At 40.8% G+C, this 23,522-nt stretch overlaps 1 long non-coding RNA gene across 2 annotated transcripts in view; it reads right to left on the bottom strand.

The window, feature by feature from the left end:
- The window catches only part of LOC109318755, a 227,117-nt gene that overhangs the window by 67,799 nt on the left and 135,796 nt on the right, over positions 1-23,522 (bottom strand). For both annotated transcript variants that reach the window (XR_002103315.1, XR_002103316.1), the window contains exon 2: positions 5,432-5,534. This is a non-coding gene — a long non-coding RNA (uncharacterized LOC109318755). The remainder of the gene's footprint in view (positions 1-5,431; positions 5,535-23,522) is intronic.

Genomic DNA, 23,522 nt, shown 5'->3' with positions numbered 1-23,522 from the left:
TCTCAGGACATTTGTATCAGCTATGGTGCTCTGGCAATCACCCTTTTTCTCAGATATGATCCTTTCTCCAATGGGTATACTGTCTCCAAGGAAATCTCTGACATGTTTTACATGTAGCCATCTCCATCACATCTTCCCCTGGAGAAGCTACTCTTCAAAAACTGCAAAAACAGGTTCATTGCCATTATGTTCCTTGAGGCTAGTATGAGTCTGTATTACTCTCTACCACCTACTGGAGCTCCTACCCAGGTACTGTAGCACTGTGCCTTAGAAGCAAAGCCAAAGAAATAAGGGGAACTGAGAAAAGCAAGAACCAGAAATGTATCAGCTTGCAGCTTTGTCTGGAAAATTGCAATAACTCACGGAGGAGGAATGTCATGGGGGGAGAGAATTCTATTAAACTGAGATGACCTGATCACACTCAGCATCTATATATGGAGGATGATAAAATAACAGATTGGAAGGAATAAGTTGTTCAATACCAGAACCATATGCTTGGATCTACTGAGATCAAATGAAACTGCTGGATGGATTTTGTACTCAAGAAATACTGAAGATGTGACACAAGCAATCAATTCAAAGATGTTCTCAGGATCAAGCCTTTAGGAAGGAATTTGGCTAGTGTACCAGTAGTAACTCATGTTATCCTTCCATACAGTACCTTGGGATCAGGGCAGGATACTACTGTCAAATCTCATCTGAAAGGCATGATGTGCACATTTATTTATATCTATTTATGTAGTTCCCATCACCATAGTGACTTATCTGTCTATTAATATTATCTGATATCTTCCTTGAGAGCTAAAATACAATTTTCTATTATAAACATTTGAGGTTAATGCATCATTTTCATGACCGATTTAAAGCGTACATCACAGCTTGTTGATTTCACTACTACTAACAATAGTTTGTGCTGATTTTTTTGGCATTGCATTGTGGCTATGAAAGGAAGCTCCTCTCAGATGGGATGTCAGAAATAGGACAGTACTGGAGCTCAAAAAAGAGCAATATTAGTTCTTACATTATGTTCCATTTCATGCCAAGTTCAATTGCTCTAAATATTTAATTCTTTTCTCTTAGTGCTCCAAAAAAAAAATAAGAAAGGGGGGGGGGGGAAGAATTGAGTCCAAGAGACAGTGGGCATCATTTACTGCATGTAATCATTGCAATCTGGAACAGAGAAGTCTGTAAAATATATTTCTGATTATGTTTGACTACTTCTTTATTAAGAATGTGCTTCAGCTGATTCATAGTTCTGCTAAAATCAACTGACATGCAATTACCATCCCAGCACAAGCAGTTTGTGATGCGAGTTCTCAGTTTGCCAGAAAGAAATACTGCTGTATTTCTAGAGTGCTAACTTTCCCCAATGGGAAGTATAACTCACTTGCTTATTCAGTTCGGGAGTTTCATACAAAACCTCCTGTAACCAAAAACGTTACTAATATTCATATAGGGTTTAAGTTAGACACTAGAGTTTGATTTTTCTTCCAGAGAACATTGGATATTGACCATGGCATCTACATTACAGAATCACTGATGTGTATATTTTAAGGGTTCAGTTTACCTATCCTGAGAAAAATCCAGAGGAGAAAGTTAAAAATGGGGAGGTCACCACATGCCTTTCCTCACAGAGATCTCTGCAACCTTTCAGTCAGGGGGCTGCGTTTCCTCCTCTGGCTTCTTGCAGTAGAAAAGGCTGCAGGGTCCACCCACAGACTACCTATGCCAATTCCATGTGCTCATGGCCTTCCCTTAACACTAAAGCAGCCCAGTTTTGATAGCAACACTAGTGCACAGGCAGCCATGGTTCTGTAACACAACCCAGGGGAACTGCGTGACATTTCTGGCAAGAGCTCAACATGACCAGTGTAGGCATTGATGCCTGTCACACTGGCCTCCACCCAGCCCCATTATTTCTATCTTGGAACTCTACTCTAATTAACTGGGAAATATTATTTTTATGAACACTGTACACAACTTGGCATGTTTCATTAGACCTAATTCCATAGATACCCACCAAAGAGTGCCATTAAAGGGAACCAAGTAGGAAAAGCAATATGCCACTCTCTCACAAGGCTAATAGCTGTGAAAAGGCAACTCCTCAGCCCCAGTGTTACCCTTTATTACAGAATTTTATTGACATAGATATATTAGCTAGGAACATGGGGTGTGAAAAGATTGCCGCTCCTAGCCAAAGTAGTTCTATTGGCAGCCCAACTGCACCCACACCTCCACACCAGTCTGGATGCAGCCAAACCAACAGAGGAAGGCTGTTGCCAGCTTCATTTCTATTCTTTTTTGGGGTGGCAAAGCCAACAGGAAAACCCACCTGCTGCCATATGGCCACTGAAAGGTTCAGCCACCATAGCTATGCCCGCAAAGCTGGGATGGCAGGAGCCTCAAAATATAAATAAGGCTTTAATGGCATAGCTGTTGTCCTACTCTTAAATTCTGGTGATCGAAAGATACTAATCAGTTAATACAGACACCCCACAGAAAGAGAAGGGGGAATCCATCAACTACGGCATACTGTCAAATCAAGATCTGACACCCCAAGAGAATAGTAAGCACCTAGATATATCCTATCAACCTCATGGCTTGAAGGGAATGCCATACCATTATGCCACAGTTTGTGTGAAGGTCTCTTATTGTTCTGAACCCATTTCAATCAGTGCTGCCCATATTTTGGCAAAATCATACTTCATTTTGAAGAAATTGCTGTCAGTTTATTGCATGCTATTACTTTGCAGAGGCTCACAAAGCCCACCCGGCATGCTAGATATCAAGGTCGGTTATCAAAGGAGTCCAGCCTTGTCACTGGTTGGATTATGGGATCCCATCTCAAAGATTAGTGGAGGCACAGGTCTGTCACTTAAAAGGAATGCACTTACATGACTGAAAGATGATCTACCCTAGGGACCATGACAGCCTTTCTGTGTGTCTTCTGTGTCTAATGATGATAAATAATTCAGCATACAGTGGTTCTACTCTGGGCTTTGGGCACATAATAATGACCAGTATTTTAAAAAGGGATTCAAGACAGCTGAAGCATGTGTGTTGACATTTCTTTTTGTTAAGGAGTGAGGAGGCTGGATACAGCTTATTTTAGAGTAAGACCCTTAACTATCATTTTCCAGCTGTGTTCATCAAATGCTAAATCCCTTCAGGTCACACTGCAAGACTCATTTGTGCTACCAAGCTTATTCTTCAGGTATATGAGAAGACATACAGTTGAAGAATAGCTGTGAGGTGGGCAACAAAATGCATTAGGATCTGATAGGATTTGGGGAATAAAAGTGCATTGCCCTGTAGCAGCAGTTTAGATTGATAGGAAAAGTCTCTACACACTGAGCCTGAAAATAAGAAATATTTAGGTGAAAATGTGACCTTTGCAAACCCTCTATAAGAAGGCTTCTCACACTGCATGAGATTGTTTTGGACCATAGAAGTTGCATGTGGAAATCAGAAGCCAAGAGCAGTACTCTGCCTCTTTCTGTAGACAGGGCTTACCTGAAAATTTAAATATGCTAAAAGATTATGGGAAAAGATGGGCAACTGGTGATCATTTCCATTGAAAGCATGGGGAAAGCGGCAGAATGTGCAAATCGTGCTAGAAAGAACTGGAGACCAGAGTAAGAACCACAGCCACTCTCCCTGTGTTTTGGCCCTCTTTGGAGTCTGTCAGTGAAGTCACAGTCGCCATTGGCAACATCACAATCATCTCCACAGCAACCAATCGTGATGCTGAAGAGGACTGAAGATGTCTATTTTTAAAAAGGTAGGAGGAAAAAAAACACATATTGTGGAGCATGCAGGGGTATAATAGCCACACAAATATAATGGCTTTAATGGGATGAGCAAAATGAGCATTAAAAATAATCCATGAAAAAGGAACTATATAAAAAAGGCTTTTGAAATTTCTTCTTAAATACAAATCAACTTCACTCAGCACAGAACAAGAAAGCATGCTCTATCCCTAATGAAACATAGGGACGATGTAGATCAGATAGCAACCCTCACTTATTTTTTTAGAATCAAGCTTGACTGTTGGTTGTTGATCATCAAGCAGGACAAAGAGACACAGGTATCTGGAGAGATATTGTGTAAGTGTGCAAATGAAAAGCAATGTTTAGATCGCATGGTATGTGAATGGCAAATGATTCAGAATATGGAAAAATGTTCTACACTGTTTGCTGAGATCCAAATATTTTTCTGATGAGAAGTGTGCACTCCCTCCAAACAATTCAACATAAGTATGTACAGCCAAAAAAATTCCCCTACGAGATGAAAAGCAAAGGCAATCTATTTTTGAGGTTTAATTCAGATGTGACCAGAATTTTGTGACAATTACCTCTATTGGGGGACTTTGGCTCTTAATAAAAATCCACAGTAAACTGCCAAATTTTGTTAGATTTCTGCCATTCCAAGTAGTGAAAAGTCTCATGAAGTCAGCTGAACCTACAGGTTTTTTTTGATATCCTGGGCTGAAACCCTTTGAGGTACTTGCAAGATTTTATTTCATGAGTTTACAGTCTCACTGACTCTGCCTTTCACCTGAATTCTCTTCTCCAAGCCTAGACTGGATCAAGCAACTTCTTCTCAGTATTAGGAAAAGGTACACAAAAAGCAAGGTATAATTTCTTTTTATCACTGACAAAATAATCTTGGCTTCAAATGTAAGACATAGGTAAAAGGAATGTGATGATCACCATGCTGCTGTGTGATCTGACAATACGATGCTTTCTTTGCAAAATGCTGCTGCACTTTTACACTTCTAAATGTCCTATATACTTATTAAGCATTTTATTGTCAGAGCCAGTATGGCCTGTTACACAACAAAGAGAGACATACAGGAATTGGGCATTTTTGTTCTTGCTTGTTTTGTAGCTGTAAGCTAAATACAGAATGCATAAAGAAAAAAGTGATCATCATAAAGATCATCGTGCATAAAGTGACTATTAACCTAGAACTGCTTACATGCCGCAAATCACCTATGCGATATGACAGCCTTTTCTCAGGAGAACAGGTCAGTCGCTCCAATAGCAACAACAGACTGGAAAAGGAACGGACTGAGAAAGCGAAAGAAGATGTGTAGCGCCTCTGAATCCTTTATATCCAATTCTAAGCCATGTTTCTACTTCGCACATTTATAAGCTGAAAATTACATCCCAAATTTATGCAAAAAAGAATTTTAAAAGATGAAAAAGCTCTGTTTAAAATTTAGAAGGGAAATGTAGTATTGTAACTATTTTTAATTAGTACAATAAATTACGTTTGTTTTATCCTGCTTGGGCTATGCACTTTATATGGTTTAAGATAGATAGTTTTGCTTTGAAACTGGACCATGATTCACATCAAATGGAGGCTAATGAGAGTTGTAAAATGAAGGTATAATAAATCCTGTAGAATAAATGGAAATATTTCTCACCTTGGTAGACATAAATTTCCCAAAATCATGGGTTTCTTGCATTCAGTGGCTTGAATAATGTAATTATTTGGTTGTGTCTTCAGATTATCCAAACCTCTTGAGCCTGAAAAATCAATTTAGAAGTTTGTAAGAATGGGCTTCCTAGCCAAATTTTACATATTTTTAATAAAGCACATCACAGTTTTTTGACAAACTATCTATGCCAGGCAATATTAAGTTATTAAACCTGAGCTATTTCATGGAAACTTATGAATTTCAACATGACTTTCACCTGGAAGATGTCTCATATGGAGGGTAAAGTTTCTGATCAAAACCACAAAAGTGGGGAAGGGGAAGAGATCCCTGCCTGGTGGCTAGGGCACTTGCCTGGTATTTCTGAAACCTGGGTGCATATCCTCACTGTCACTGATTTAGAGCAAGACTTGAATTTGGATCTCTCACATTTATCCTGGGGGAGTGCCCTGAACACTGCATTATTGGCTATTCTGAGATGAATAATTCTCGCCGAAGATTCAGAAAGATCTCTACAAAAATCTTCTGAAATCTTGTAAATGTTCACAGGTTGGGAATATCATTTTGTGCCCAGTTAAATTTTTAACTTCAAGTCAAAACAAAGTTTTCTAACAACAAATTCCTTCATGATCTTTGAAGATCCTTTCCTTCCACATGCTGCTATTCAGATATATAAATGAGAAACCACAAAGAAAAGGAAAAGCTTCTGCCTGGATGTGCATGTCAAGTGCTAACGCATGTCATTCCTTTTGCTCTGGATCAGTGGATGCTCAGTGAGTTGTTAAATACATTAAATTCTCTTGTTCTGGGTGACATGATTCCTGACAGGAAAAATCTTTGGTAACTTTTAACAAATGCCAAAGAGCCCAAGCTTCTCAGATACAATCCAACCCACTCTGCATGTTTATCAAGCACTGGTGTTTGGTCCCGTATTTAATGGGGAAGGGCCTATATGGACAAGGAAATCACATGCTACAGCTTATGATGCATTTATCGAGCAAATAAAAGTCAAAATCAGTGAATAGCAACAAATTAAAACAACAGGTTGTAAGCCTAAGTACAGCAAGCACATCTACAGAGATGCCCCTACCGGGGTTGTCAGACAGGGAGTTGTACCTGCCTGCCCGTTCTATCCCAAGAAAATAATAAAAGCTCTTGTTCTGGTCAAAACCATGACAGCAGATTAATAGTGCGTGTTGCCAAGACGACACTTGTCTGTACAGTTTGACAGACATTTCTACCACTCTTGTTAGAAAACAAGCTCTACCTGATTGTCCCTGTCAATTTAACAAATAATAGACCAAATTCATTCTTTTCCTTTTGAAGGCAATGGAATTACATCGGGATGAAGACGAAAAACTGCTGCTGCAGTTGGGCTTCATCCTAACACATGCACTCTTATTTTAGTCTTAGCCAACCCCTCTGAGGCTAGCCCTCTTCCAGGTGAAGTTTGTGTCTTCCAATTTCATGCTTGTAAATTAATTTGCAGCTCTGCAAAACTGAGGCACCTGCACATTTTGGTGCATGATTAGTGCCTATACACAGGTATAGGAGCAAATATCCACACATCAGCTCTACAGGTGAACACATGAGCGCATACAAGGAAGCTCCCATTCTGAACTCCGGAATATTTATATCTTGATGACATCAGTGCTACATGTTGGTGTTATTTGTATTCAAATATACATCAGGCACAATTCATGCCTGTTATTTTCCTATCTTATTAAGTACAGCTGTAGTGATGGAGATTATTTTTATTCCTCTAATTTTGAGGCAATTTTAAAGTGTTAAGGTTAAGCAGCTACAAAATTTGCTTTACATCATGTAACAAGATTTGTTTAGTGTGGCTCTACACAAGCAGCTTTATATCATTTACATTTGCCTCTGGCTTAATAAACTGTGTCATTTTGTTTCCCTCGTTATGGTTGGATACAAAAACTCAGGCAGCAGCCCCAGGAATCATACCTGGAGCACAGCAATGGGTAATCACCATTTTCAGATGCTGCTTAGTCCCGTCCTACCTCTCAGCCTTGAGCTATACTATTTCACTTCGGGAGGCAGAACGTGTTTTTCACTCAAATGTAGGCAGCTGAATCTGAGCAGCTCTCCACTCAAGGATCCTGTGTAGTGGCTCAACCCTGGCACCCCTACTCCTGGTGAATAACACCTTGCTGTAAGAATAGGCCATTGATTACAATTCACAGCCAGTGTGATTAAGGCTAGGGACAGAAATAACACATGAACCAGTATAAGTGATGAGAAACCAGTTCAAATCCGTAACGCAACAGAAGTTCAGTATACATAAAGTGGTTTCAAAATGGCTGAAACCAGCTTAAAACATAGGTGCCAACTCTGTGGGTGCTCCAGGTTTCAAGCACCCACTGAAAAAATTAGCACGTGCTCAGTAGCTACAGAGCCGCTTGCAGACATTAAAAAACAAAAAGTGCTTTACCACAAGCAGCAGTGTATTACTTCACCCAGCTCTGCGGTGTCTGTGTAGATTGGGCACTTCAGCTGGGCTTTTTGGCCCTTTTATCTGAAGCTGATTCAATCAGACCCAGTAAAAGCCCCAGTAAAGTGCCCAATTGTTACAGATGCTGCAGAGCTGGGTTGAAGTAATGTGCTGCCTCTTCTGGGCATGCAGAGGGCTTGGTCCCACTTTGCACTTGTTTTTTATGTCTCCAAGCACCCAACAGCAAAAAACAAGTCAACATCTATGATTTAACATAAACCTGGATGGATGTAGCATCAGACTTAACTGATTTGGGTTAAATCAGTTTATTGAATTTCTGTCACAGATCCCCTCGAGATTCAAGTTAACTCACAGACCCTTGGCATTCCAGGATGCTTTGCTCCTCCCCTGCAAACTCCTCCCTCACAGGGTAGGTGGGCTAGCCTTGGCCCAAGCTATCTGCTCCAGCCCAGCAGGGAAGCATGCTTTAGCACCCTGCAACTTCTGGCCTGGGCCACTGCAGGCATGTGGCTGCATTTCCAGAATCAATAGTGAATGTCTGTTCACTTGCTTATTGGTTCAAACTAGGCAGCTTAGACTAATGTGCAAAGATTGAATCAATTCAGCCTTGGGTTTTTCTGACTCTGTCTATTTAGCCCAAGAGAGGGGAGAAGAAAGTTTCTATATACTTTTATTTTAGGGTGGGTGTAGTACCATAACATTTAATGGAACAGATGAGTGTCCTTTGACTTAAGGTCTAGAACACTAACTTATCCTTGAACAGCTGCAACAAGTAAAAGAAACAACTAGGGAGCCAGAAACATTTTGACTAGGAAGTGTGAGACAAACAATTTTAAGCTTCACTCTACCCCGATGTTCAAGAGATGAACTCCTGTTGATTGACATGAACAGTAACAGTCCCCTTGGCTTGACTTCACTGGAGCAGGGATTTCAGCTCTGAACTCCAGGGACATTTGGATCTGCAAACAGTGAGGCTGCAAAGCTGAGGCCCAATACATCAGGACAATGAGCCTGACTGCTTATCTCCTGAAGGCACTGTACATTCCCAGAAGCTCTCAGAAGCTGACTTTACCAAATGAACCCTTTCACAAGAAAAACACTTTCCTTCAACAGAACTTAGTTAGAAATTCAAGCCTTCTACAGTCTGAACACCTGCACAAAGCAAGGACTTTGGGAGTACATACTGTATTAGGCATCTGTTGTATAGCTGCATATGCATACAAGTAACTTAAGTATTTACAAGCAAAATCAGGATTTTAAAAAAGAAGACACACATGTACACACACACCTTCCCCTCCCCACAATAAAACTGCTCTAACCATCAGTGGAACAGCAACTAACAGCCTACATTGTGCTCTGACTGCTTGCCTTTATTACGACTGCATAACAGAGTAGAACAGAACATGAGGAAATCAGGATTATTACCCACCTATAAAACAAAATTGCTATGCGAGTCACTTGGAGAGTTGTAAGTGTCCTCATCTTTGTAACTCACTTTGAAAGCCTTGGCTGAAATACCAAGAGAAGTTTTTCAGAAGGGAATACTTCATAATGCCTGACAATTCATGCAAGTTCAGCTCATGTATGCACATTAGGTTTGGCATGTGCAAATCCCAAATGCATGCACGAAGGTGGACATCTGAAAAATCAGCCCCTGTAAGTTGAAAATAATTTAACCTCAACCTCAGGTTCCTTTATTCTGTTTCTTGCTGGCAGTCATCAGCCAGCAAAATGATACTTAACACTGGGATTAGTATGTTCATCATGCCCCATTAAGGAGAGACTTCCCTGAATATTTACCTGAAGATGAAATAAAACAGGGTTCTGCCATTCCTCTAGTCACTATTGTGTACCAACTTCTACCCAGGCAACAAACATTTAAGGGAGAAAAAAACCCACTAGGAATATTTTTACTATAATTGCTCTTTGCACCCATGGCTTTCAAAGGGCTTCACAAACTTCAGGGAATTTAGCTTCACAAGTCCTCTGTAGGGGAGATATCACCTTGCTATTACAGAGAAGTACACTGAGGCACTGAAGGAGGAGATTTTCCCACAGCTACGGGGCACATCAGTGGCAGAGTCAGTGGGTAAATCAGTGGAAGTAGAACTCAAGAAGCCTGATATACAGCACTTATTTAACCACTAGACAATATTCTGTTGTACAGTGTGAATACAAATCCACAGATACCAAGGGAAGATCAGATTTTACAATGTCATGACTGATAAAACTGAAGAAAATATAACAGGGAGACAAGGAAAAACAGAAGCATTTCATACATATTTTCATGCAGGACTGATTTCTGATGTGTAAAAGTCTATTTGCTTTATGAAGTGGATTACAAGTACAGTAGATATCTAATCTCTTCCATCCATTTTCATTAAAAATCAGGAGGTGTGCAGGGTTTAAAGTTCTCCAAGCTTTTATTAAACTGGGCAATGCTGGAGGAGGAACAACAAATATGTTCGTGGGGGATAAAGTTTTGCTGCCATTATAAACATCCACAATCTTCCCCTCAATGTACTTTATGCATTTCCTCAGGCATTATCCAGCTGCTGCTCATTTTGATGTTCCCACTCTTAATTTAAATCTAGACACCGAGTACATGATACAGTGCAACAAAGAATACAAATCTTGTTTGGAAGTTAAATTTTACTGATAGATTTGATGCTATCTTTCATGCACACTCCACCTTGAATGTCTTTCATAGTAAATAACAGTTCCAGAGTTTAAATAACAATAATAAAAGCATACAAAGAAAGTAATGAGTAGCTATTAAAGATTTTCATGAGATTTGGTACTAGGAGGAGTGTCCAGAAGGCATTTAGGTACTGTTCTTGATGGCAAGAAATGCAAAGGAGAAAGTCTGGGCACAATTCATTTTTAAGAAATAGCAAAAACTTCACAAAGCAAATTTCCCAAATTGAACAAAAGGGAAGCCATGGTCAAGCCAGCTCTGAAATGAATGGGGAGTCTGCAGAGAGTTGTGGCTGTCAGTGTGAGAATGCAAGAGAGCATTAGGCCCAGGCTAAGAAGGAACAGTACATTATATTTGTAGGAAGTGCTGAGGACATGGAACAGCTCTTCAGGAAAGGTTGATGTAAGGGTGCTGTCAAAGGCAATAAATACAAAATAATTTACAAGTGGGACATGAGAGTACATGAGGAGAAGGAAGGTCTCAGAGTTAAGAATGGTGTTAAGGCAGTAAGTGATGCTGGTGGAAAGGAGAGCCTGAATTGGAAACAGAAAAGCTGAAAGGCCAAGTTATTGGCCCTCATGGATAGAGACAGAAATAACACAGAAACTGGTTTAAGAAATCAGAAACTGGTTTACACCTATAACAGAAGAGAAGCTCAGTGCACATAAACCAGCTTCAAAATGCCTAGCGCTGGTTTAAGATAAACCTGGTTGAATGTAGTATCAGACTGAACTGATTTGGGTCAAATCAGTTTATGAAACTTCTGTCCCAGCCCCCTTCTTGGTGCAAGTTCAATCACAGTCCCCCAGCATCCCAGCAAGCTTTCCAGCTCTGAGCTAGGCTGTCTGCTCCAGCAAACAAAGGTTGGGGGGAGGAGGGGAAGAAGAGGGGAGGCAGGGACTGCTCCCCCGCCCCCAGCAAACCTCAGCTGGGGGCTGAGGCCAGGGAGGAGGATGAAGCTTCCCTTGCCGCAAGAGAGCAGAGCTGCGCTGTCCTGCCCAGCTAAAAACTTACTGCTGGCTGCAACTGTGGACTATAAATCCCAGAGGCACCTAAAAGCAGGAAGAGGAAGTGATGAGAGACCCTGCGGAGTCCTGCTGCTGTGACTGTGGACTACAAATTCCAGAGACTTTGGGGGCAGCAATAAGAGGAAGCAAGCACACAGTGCATGCTGGCGATGTGCCAGGGAGCTGTGCTCTAGCACCCCCTGGCTTCTGGCCTGAGCCACTGCAGACTTGTGGCTGCATTTTCTGAATCAAAAAGTGAATGTCTGTCCAGTTTTTCTCAATTTAATCTCTGCATCTTAGATTAACCTGCAAGATTGAATCAATTCAGCCTCGAGCTTTCTGTCTGTCTGGACTTAGCCCTTATGGCTAATTTGCACCACACTGCTGCAAACAACTTTTAAGCATCCTCTTCATAATTGCAGCAGTACAGAGGGCTTCTTTCACCTCCCCACATAGAGAATAGCCCTGCACATATATGCAGGGCCAGAAAAACCTTTATATAGATAAAAATGATACTATTGAACCTATAAATATTGAGCCCTGGGGTTAATTTAAAACACCTTTTACATTGTGTCTTTAAAAGGTGTTGTGTATGTGCTAATGAGTGCAGACACCTTTGGCTTGAGGCCTCGAACAGTCAAACTTCTACCTACCAGACAGATGCATCAAGGTATTCCCTTGAATTGCCAACAAGCAGCCAGATGCATCTGATAATTCACAATGATCTTTTCCACAACGATGCCAGCTTTACTTTCATTATTTAATGTATATGTCCCTCTTTAAAATCTGTCCCTGCTGTGAAGCTTAGGAAATCCCTCCCAGCTAGCACTGGGTAATGAAAATGATGAGCAGCCACTTCTCCTTTCCTGGTGCACTCCACTTGTTTTATCTTCTCACCTTCCTGACCTCAACTCATTTGTCAGCACTCTCTGCCTGTTGCCTCCCATCTATGTACACTAAGAGCTCTGAGGGGGTAAGGACTATCATCTGTTACACATCTATACAGTGCCTAGGCCTAATGGAGCCTTGAACCGGAACAGACAAGTGCAGCCTTTCATATCACAGCAACACTTAATTATTCAGATGCCAGAGAAGCAACCGTATAAACAAATATCTAAGTGTTGGTCAATATAGGCATGTTTTTGTGCAAAGTATCTTTCAAAGGTTTCAACAAAGATTGGAAGCCCATTGCGGTGGGCACATGCTAACTGAGCAGATGCAAGTCTACCACAGAGAACTTACATTGTAAGGGATATGAGATAAAGGAAGGAGGTAAAACACAAAGTGCTAATGTGCTCCCATGGCCAGGAATCAGGAGGTTGGGTTCTATATCAGGGGTGGGCAATTATTTTGGGCAGAGGGCCACTTACTGAGTTTTGGCAAGCCATCAAGGGCCACATGCCGGGCAGCCAGGGGCATATATATTAATTTTCTTAATAGTTTACGGGCCCTGAGGTCTGGATAGAATGGCCTGGCCCGTGGGCCGCATTTTGCCCACCCCTGTTCTATCTCCACCTCTGCATTTTTCTTTGTGTGACCTTGGGAATCTTTTGACAGCTCTACTAGCAAGTGCAACCTTAATTTTTTCTCTATTTAAGCTAAACTGAGGCAGGAATCCTCTCTCTGTGTAACTGCATAGCATCCAAGACTCCAGTCTCAGCTGAGGCCTTCAGTTGTGTCCACAACACAAAGACATAATTACAGCCACTTTCTGAGAACAGGTGATCAGTGATCACCTGTTATACGTAATACAAACTTTTGAGAGAGAGACTCATGGTAGAAAGGTCACAACTCAACTCAGGAAACAAGGTTGTAATCCCTCAGCTGCACACACTGAAGCTGGTTTACAAAACCGTGAGATTATCTTTCCTTTGCAGGCTTCTTTCATTCTGAGACAGCTTTTCTTCCCTGTGAAAATTATGACTTCTTTATGTCAAAGGCTCAACCCTTTCTTACGGATAAAGCTTAAAATAAAAACCAAAAAAACTTTGAGCTTGAGAAAAAAAATGTGACAAAAATAAAAGTAATTCCCAGACCATGCAGGAAAGATGAGACTCCTTGATACAGAACTACTAATCAGTCAGGGATAAAAGCTGACCTTATATTTTATGATAACTAATCAGCTAAATTAATTAACACCATGCAAATTAATGCATTTGCTCACTGGCACTGGATGATTTTTGCAAAGGAAGTCCAACGTGTCTTCATTTCAGTCCTTCTTGAATATAAAAGGCAGAAGTATATAGGAAATCCAAGCACTATTCTGGTATTAAACCAAGAGTTAGAGCATGGGACAATTCTCTGCCATCTTTGTTCGTGACAAAACAGATGGGCTCCTCCCACCTTGCACTTATGTCTATAAACAAGCCAAATACCAACCAACCACACTGGATGCTGTTGGCAACTTCAGTCCTGTTCTACCACCATCTGTGGAATACTCCAACCTATGTAAAGCTTTGTTTTAATTATTATTGCCCTCCAAATGAGACTATACTGTAGTTATTAGTGGAAGGGTAACATTTTCCATTCCACAAAAGCTTTCATTTTTTTCCAAATGTCTTGTGGAAGATATATTGTAGCTCTAATACACCTTAGGGATTTAGACATACAAACACACACACACACTCAAACACAGACTCAGTGTACTACAGGATGGACACTAAGGGCACATCCAAAAGAGCATTCACATGCACTTCCCTGGGGACAAATAGCAGCGGCACAGTTGTACCACAACTACCTGTCCCTGGGGAATACGGGTGCGCATGCCTTGTGGTGCATAACAAGCTGTCCCAGGTGGGGTAGAAGAGGCTGAGGCCAGCACCTGAGCTGGCCCCAGAAGCCTTACCTGTGGTGCTGGGGCTCTTTAGCGTCTGCAGCCACAGCAGTCCAGCAGCAGGAGGCCTGGCTGGCAGCTGGGGTATGGCTCCGGCACACACTGCCACTACATGCACCACTCCAGTTTTTTTAGGCACAGGTTCTTTTGACACCAGGATCTCCTGGTATCAACACCCCTCCCACCCCCCACACTTCAAATTAGCAGTGTGGGGAAAGCCTGCATGTGTGATGTATGTGGTGTGCAGCATTGCAGACAGGTGTGTGGTGCTGTATACTGCACACGTGTGTTCGTCTGGATGGGCCCTAACAGTCTAATAAAATGAATAATAAAATGCTGTATTACAACAAGTCTATTTCCACATTTGCAATCCAGAGTCATCTTCCAAGTTCCTTACGCAGAACCTAACTAAGCAAGAGTCTCACTGAAGTCAGCAGAATTTTGCCTCAAGAAAGGAATGTGAAGGCTTTTTGCAGTGTTACATTACTTTTTACAAATATATGCAAGTCACAAGCAGTTTCTAACAATATCAAGTATAGTAAATCATATATTTTTGGTTAATGACTTTATCCTGTTTAACTGCAAAACCACTGATATCATACTAAAGTATGCTTCTGAAACACCAGTGAAGCTAAGCCAGGGACCAGCCCTACTCAGCTTTGTTCAAAGTGCAATGAATGCAAAGAAGGGCATGCAAATCTGAATGCTAGAGATAACACTTGACCCTGCTTGGTACCATACGTACATAATGACACCTTTGCAGGATTCTAAGTGAACATATGTTACTTTACAGCAAGCGTAGTTAAACTTTGAAAAGAACTATTCCTTCCAAAAGATGTTAAATAATATACAAATCTACCAGAGCCTCCTAGCTGAATCTTCCTGTGGGTTGTCTAGAATCAAATCACATACCTTTCCTACAACACACAGCATGAAATATTATGACACATCCATTCTGTGTTGGCACTGATACATTGTAGTCATGATTTGAAGTGATAAAATGTCCCTGATGCCTACATTTTATTGGTTCCATAAATCAAATTCCCAATGGTATTATATTTGTGTAACCTACCATGAAAGATCTCTCTCATTAGATGTAACTATTTCTATGTATAATGCATTGTGCTCCTACCATAGTATGCAAAAAATGCAGTAAAAAAAAAATGCCCTGTTGCTTTGAGTTTTCATCCCATCTCTGAAAAGAACAACCAGATAAGCTGGCATTTTCCAAAGCACCAATCATTTGTAGGGATCCAAGGTCACATTCCTTCCCCTTCTAGCTCCTGATCAGGTTAACCTAGGGATGGTTTCTTTGAAAGTGTCGATATAGATTTCACATCACGAAATCCAGGAATACTTGAAAGTCTTAGATTTCAAATATGCTTGTCTCAAAAATGATGGATTCTTTCAGATCTCAGAGTTTGGCTCAGGCACATCATTACTTACACCTACCAAATCAGATACTTGACATTAGCTCTGTACCACAAAACACACATAAATAACAATGCGGTTTCACTGAGATAACCCTTGGATCATATCTGTCTTTCTACTTACTGTCTGGTACCATACATTTTGTTCACATGTAGGGGGTAAGTCATATAAAATGAGGCATATGTGCTACTTTTAAAGCATCCTGCTCCTCTCTGGAGCTTAATAAAATGTTTAGCAGCAGCAGCACAAAATGGCCAGTCTTTAAAGTTTCCCCGATATAACTATTTGTCAAGAGGGTCCACGGGAAGCAACTTGGGCCACCTGTGTCTGCAAACATGGATGGAAATCACATGAGACCAGGTTTCCTGCTCAAATTATTTGGATTTGCTGCTTACAGCCAGACCAGGAACATGCTCCAGCCCACTACGCCCCTTTTATGACCATTCATAAGCACTACCTAGCTTTAAATAGTCAAGTACTAGAAGGAAGGTCTCTAAAGACCTTGGTATGCTTTGAGCTTGGTTACTACTACACTGTCTTGCATTGCTGTTAAGGTCCCACCATGCAAGAGTTTTATACTTCCCAAATTTCGTTCAGTATGTCTCCCATCAAAACAGCCAAACAGATGGGAACTGTGACAAGTTGATATCTCTGTTTGGCTGCAGGAGAGACAGCATGCGGTAGAAACTTATAACTCTACTCTATTGAGGCCTAAGATGGTCTAGTCACCATCCCAACTGCAGCTCTTGTAAAATATGTTGAAACCCTTGTTTCCCTGGCCAGAAACTCCAACTGCCTCCCCCATGCTCTGTGCCATGTCAGCCTGGGCAGTGCCCCAGTGAAGCCAGCAGTAATGGAGACAGGCTCCAGCCCTCTGGTAAGGGAAGGGTGCGACTGGGCTTGCTGTCTCCCCTCTCCCTTTCACCCTGTTACAAGACCATGAGGCAGAAATGCCAGAGCTACACATGCTTTATATAGTATCTTAATGGGTATTAATACATGTCCCAGCAACCAATTAATCATAAGATTTAGTAACAAACATGTGGCTCCCAAAAGCAGGAAACATTATATTATTCCTATTCATCACTTGAAGCAGTTCAATTGATTTATCTTTAGCTACTTCTTTAGGGCTTTGCAATGTTGTATATCCCCCTCAGATGTCATTTAAATGCCAGATATAGATCACACCGCTCTTTCTTTTTGAGAGAAAAAGTCTCAGCTGATCTTTGCATGCATTGTTTTTCCTCCTTTTCATTGTCTTCCTCTGTGAGGGCTGAGGAATTGAGCACCTGAAAACAGCTGAGGGCCCAATTTGCAAAAGGTCCACTGAATAAATGTTCATGTAAAATATGTGCACACAAATATACACATGCAGCTTCAGTGACTGCATGCAAATGAGGTATCTACAAGGGCAATGAACCAGTTGTCTCCACTAAAGGGTTAGAGCATCCATAAAAAATCCATTTGCATGTAATCATAGTAGCTACTTGTGTGAAGTGGCCATCTAAATGAACTGACACTTGAAGAAATAGCCATAGCTATAATTTTAATGCATATTTTTGTTGCCTATGCTTCTAAAAATTCAGTTCCCTGTTTTTATGCTGCAAGGGAATGGAAATTTCCCAAGAAGAATAAAAACTTTTTCCTGAATTATGGTAGATTTCACCATCTTGAACAGTAATTCTGAACTAAAAGTAATTTTCAGGAATAGGTAGACTAAATGAGCCTTTGGGGGCCTGCAGAGAAACAAAATGGTCTTATTCAGTATTGCAATTCAGCCATTAATTCATCACCACCGTCCAGTAATCTTGGGAATTTCATTAACTACAACAGTAACACCTACTTCTGGCACAGTGCTGTTCATCTGTAGATCTCAAAGAACTTTACAAAGGCAAAAGCAATCATACCATTATGCCCATGGGGGAAGTAAGGGACAAGGGGGCGAATGTGTTGGAAGTGGTACTTCAGAAAAATTAAAGAGAAGGAAAGAAGGTTTATTTTATTTGTTTGCTTTGTTTTGTGAGAGTAGCAGTGAGCAATTATGGCAAAGCATTGCGCACCTGTGTGTAATTAGACTCACTCTGGCATGAGAGTGGTAAAAACAATCTGCCACAAAGTTAAAATAGATATATTCACAAGTAACTGGGAATAGTATTGATTCAAAACTAGACAAAGCACTAAATGCTGCACAGACTGTGGTGGAATAGGCAACATGACCTAATATTTTCTTGCATTGTTAATTGTTAGGATTGTGTTATCTTAGGGAATGAGTCTCATCAGTTGCAGCCTATTTGCTCATATTCAACAGAGAAGTGCTACTTTATTTGCAACAGAAAACCCATGACTTTACAACAGCAGTGCAGAGGATAAGATATAATGCAATGTTTTTATGTCTTGTTTAAAAAAATAAAAACAAACCAGTTTACAAAAGTCTTTCTGAATGCAACCTAAAATGAAAAAGGGAAGAAGGGAGGGGGAAATCACGCATCTACCTTTTCTCTTCCCCCACGGCCCTCCCAACACACAAGGCTAATCAGCTAAACCCAGCTACTGGAATATCACGTTACTATTCAGATTCCATGTAGCCTTGCAGCATTTAACAAAGCCTTTTTCCGATAAAATTACAACACAACAATGCTCAGAGCCACATATGTGAATATATGCATTACTCACATGTTCATCTGATATGCAAGGCTGTCAAAATGGCATAATGATGGCACAAGCCATTGATGCACCATGTTAGACACTTGGTGCATGCTCATATACTGCCAGGTTGTGTAATTCTGCATCCAATGGTTTAAAAAAAAGGAATAAAATATGAGAGTCAGATATGAGAGGGAGAGAGAAAAAGTGAGTGCAGACATTGAGAAAGACCAGGAAACTCTCAAGTAGGCCAAAAGATATTGATCTCTTAAGCATATTTTTTTAAAAGCAGCAACTCCTTGGGGTGCTTTTAAGAGTTCTAACACACCATGGCTACACAGACATTGATAGTTAAAGTAAAAATTAATCTCAAAGTTAACCCTAAATCCATACATGCCAACCATCCGAACTGCAAACCCTATGGCAGTCCAGTCCAAGCCTGAACGTTCAGATGAACTTTTGAGTAAAAAGTCAAACCTGCCACTTCTCCTTCCTGGCTCACCCTCTTCTGCATTGCATTTGGAAGGCTCTGCATATCTCAAGTATAGGAAGTCCACCAGCAGCAATCCCAGAATTCCCTTTTCCGGTCTTCAAGGCTTTCTGCACCCCCCTTCACTCTTCCATGATTTAGGCTGATTAAGGATGAACTCAAATACCAATACAGGTATATCCTTTGTGATTTAAGACTATCAACAATCTACAAGACCGAGGCCCACCACAGTAAGGCCAGAGGACCTTCTATACACAGAGCATCCATCAGAAAACTCCAAAATAACTTCCCAGGTCTGTTTCACCAGTGGGTAGACCAAATTAGTTAATTCAATCACTTCTCCTGAGTAAGAAACACAAACGCTAGCAACCATATACTTGCAGGAGTGGAAATGGATTTCCAGTAAAGGATTTAAAAACAGCATCACACACCAATGCAGAGAAGTACCATTACACAATACCACCTACAAACTGAGCCCATTTGTATGTGACCCTAAAAGATGTGCTGCTGAATAGTGAGGGGGCCAAACAGAACACAGTTTGGTAACTTGGGAACTGGGATTACATATTACAGCACAGTTCAACTTTGTTCTGATTCATCCTTCACCACAACTATTCAAGTTATACATCATAATGTCCACCTTGACCACAGCAGAGACTGAAACAACAATCTGCAGGACTGGAAGCATGATCCTCATACCACTTGAGCTAAACACCTATGGCCTGTAGCATACTTTAAATGTTACAAAACAGGTTTAATTAAAATAGACATGAAATATGGTGAAGAGCAGGTTATACAGCTCTTACTGAGATGGAATAAACACTAATCAGGAGCTCCAGCACCATACAGGGTATCAGGAACAAAAAGTAGTATGTTGAGAGAATAAGTGCATAAAAGATCTGTAGGCTTCAAATGATGAAAAATTCGTTTTTGTAACTTTAAAATTTCTTACAGTGATTGTCCTTAAAAGCAGATTTTGGGTTTCATCTTCAAAGTGAATGAAGGAAAAAAATAAATCCGTCAATGAGAGAGAGACACACACACATGCCTAATTAGCATTTCAATAAAACCCCAGAAATGTCCCAGATAGGCTCCAAAACCAAAGAAGAAATATTGCAAAAAAAGAAAAACAACACCCTGAAAATGGTGTGTTAATAGAATCATCACAACAGGGAGGTGATATCTGGAATAAGAAAATTATTTTAGAAAACTGTAGTTTTCAAAGCAGGAGTCAACAGTCTCTCTCACCTCAGCACCACCAGCCTTGCAATAGAGATGTTTCAGTGGGTAAGCCATTGCAATAAACAAACTTTAATTGAAATATTTCCCACTGCTTAAGGCATCAAAAAACTAACTTGTTTTGTCTAAAACACCAAGTGTCAATGTTTCCTAGTGCACTTAATCCTGATTACTATGGCTGACACTGACTACTTGATACCAACAGACAAACACCAGGTATGGTTGCAAGGAAGGCTTGTGTCAGGAGTGATGAGATGTAGACAGTGAATGGGGGGTGGGGGGAAGTAGCAGCATTTGTCTAATGTCACTGTAGCAGTAGCGCACACATTGCAGCTGCAAATACTTCTTTGACTGACTGGGTTGAGGCCCAAGCCATGGAATTTGGATCCCTTTCTCTCAATGCCTCTGCATAGCACAGTAACCTCTTCAGACTTCAGAAGCATCTTAGATATAGAATTCTGGTTCACCCCATTAGAGACCTGGGATATCTGTCAAGTTTGGCTCTTTCTGAAAAAAATATCTGATCTTGGCCCAGCTTTTTAAATCAGTTTTATTTCCAATGTAAATAGGTCTGTTTTCCCCAAAATTTCAAATTTGTATTCCAAAGAAAAAAACATATTAATTTTAAAACACCTAGGGAAAACATCTGGAAGCTGCTACTCACCTCCCTTTCTAAACCATCACAAAATAGATTATTTTGAGGATAAAATATTTTATGTTAAAAATAACGGGCAAGTTCGCTTGCCTTACTGAGCCAGTTTTGAGGAAGCAGGGGAGCACCTACGTGGTTCCAAAAGGATCACAACCCACAGTTTGACTTCACCCTTTCAGACATCAGAAAGCAGCTTCTTTCCCCATATACCTAATCCTCGGCCATTTGAAAGCAATATCTTCTATGATGCCTCACTATATATAATGGCTGTACTGCAAGATCCAGTGCTTGCCGCATAACTCATCCCTGGTCCCGGTGGACTTAGGCAACCCAGTACATTCATCTACAGCGACGACTGGTCTCCAATTATGTATCAGTTAATTAAAAACCACAGGACTGGTCTTATAGCATTGTTATAGATGGAGCACATTTGTAGAATTCCTAACCTTTAATAAAACAAAGATGTGAAGACAGCTCTAATAATTACAAGACTAGACTAGCCACTTTGATGGATAATTTGCAGTGGCTTTTACCACAGCCTGCTGTCACAATTTGTATTGATGGGCCTTTTGAAGTTTCCTGTTGAACAAGTATTTAAAATGCCACGTAGTAGGGGTACAGCCACTTCCCCCGTACATGAAAGCTGGCAATTACGCAGCTGCAAGCAACATAAAAAGGCTTTTAAAAAATTACATATATACTTTAATAACACCTCTGCCTTCTTGCTGTTTTGTGTGCCACATGTTATTTGAAAGGTTCTGCTTCTGGAGGGCCAGATCTCAATAACGGTGAGGGGCTGGCGAGTGCTGACGGAAGGGATGGCTCTAAATCCTCTCTCTGCCTACTTATTACACTCAGGATATTACAGAGCAAGACAAGCACATCAGGGCTGTTCCCTGTGCAAAGTAACTGCTGCCTCCTGAAATTCTTACTCCTCTCTAAGAAATCTAATTATCAAAAGACAGAGCTGCAGGGGACCTACGAACATGTACATGTTCTTGCAGCACTTAACAACTGCTGTGCAGTTCCTGTTAATTAACATTCATGATTTGCATTTACATTGGGTCTAACTTGATTACACACTTTGTTCCATCATCAGGGGAATGTTTAATTCCTCTGGTCAGACTGCAGGGATGGATGCATTAAACTCTACTAATCACAGCGATATAATTCCAGTATTGTACAGCCAATGATAAATGATTGTCAGGCCAATGACAAATGACTTCAGTAATCCTGTGCCATGCTTCTTTTCTGTAGTACATTAACCACAGGAGACCAGAAGACTTCCATGCATTTTCCCCCCTTCTTCCTTCCCTCACCCCTCTCTACTCACTGAGTCCCTGTTGGTGGTTGAGAAAAGTATTACTGAGAAACTGGAATGAAAATCTCTAAGTTAATAAAAGGGTCTTGGTTTTTACAGAAAATACAACATTTCAAACACATTTTTCATAAAAATACTAAAACAGTAGTTAGCACCTCTATAGATGTTTTGTGTCCATATTCCCCAAAGAATTTACAAAAGTGGTAAGCACGCTTATGCAGATACTGAAAACACCCACAAAAGACAGATCATGGTCTAAACTTGCATCTACTAATATCAAAGACAGCATTGTCATTAACTCTAATAAGCACAAATTATAAATGAAGTCGTTAAGGTTCAGAGAGGCAATATCATCTGGGTTCGAAACATGCCAATACTCTGGGGGTGATAGCATCATGGTTTTGAGTCAGCATAAATACAGGGTTCAAGTACAGTATAAATAAAGAGATCAGTTACAAAATGTACTCCTATGGGACCCTAAGACCATGCTATTAAAAAGTTGCCATAATATGCAGCTCTTCAGTTTCACAATAGAGGTGGGGGCAATTCTTTTTCTCCAGGTAAGTACAATTGTTCTCATTTCACTTCTAAGCTATACAATATATTACACATGCTGTTCATATTAGGAGCTGGCGAGCATCATAGCCCAGCCCCTGGCACAGATCTTTGAAAACTCCTGGTGCTCTGATGGAGTGCCTGAAGACTGGAAGAAGGCCAATGTGGTGCCTATCTTCAAGAAAGGGAGGAAAGTGGATCTGACTAACTATAGGCCCATCAGCCTGACTTCTATCCTGGGGAAGATCTTAGAAAAGTTTATTAAAAAGGCCATCCTTAATGAACTGGCCAACGCCAACATCCTAAGGGATAGCCAGCATGGGTTTGTTGTGGGTAGGTCTTGCTTGACCAATCTCATTTCTTTCTATGACCAGGTGACCTGTCACCTGGACAAGGGAGAAGAGATTGATGTCATATATCTTGACTTTAAAAAAGCCTTCGATCTGGTATCCCATGATCGCCTCTTGGCGCAAGTGGCCAATTGTGGCCTTGGGTCCACCATGATCCGCTCGCTGCGAAACTGGCTCCGTGGTCAGATCAAGAGGATTGTAATTGATGGCAGTTACTCATCATGGTGACCTGTGACCAGTGGGGTCCCCCACAGCTCTATCCTTGGATCTGTATTGTTCAACATCTTCATTAATGATGTGGACATTGGAGTCAGGAGCGGACTGGCCAAGTTCGCCGATGACACCAAACTTTGGGGCAAAGCATCCATGCCAGAAGACAGGTGATCC

Source organism: Crocodylus porosus, unplaced genomic scaffold (genome assembly GCF_001723895.1).
Source record: "Crocodylus porosus isolate Cpor-Errol unplaced genomic scaffold, CroPor_comp1, whole genome shotgun sequence".
Taxonomy (NCBI): domain Eukaryota; kingdom Metazoa; phylum Chordata; order Crocodylia; family Crocodylidae; genus Crocodylus; species Crocodylus porosus.
Note: the sequence above shows the minus strand (reverse complement) of the source record. Positions and strands in the feature narration are given on the sequence as shown.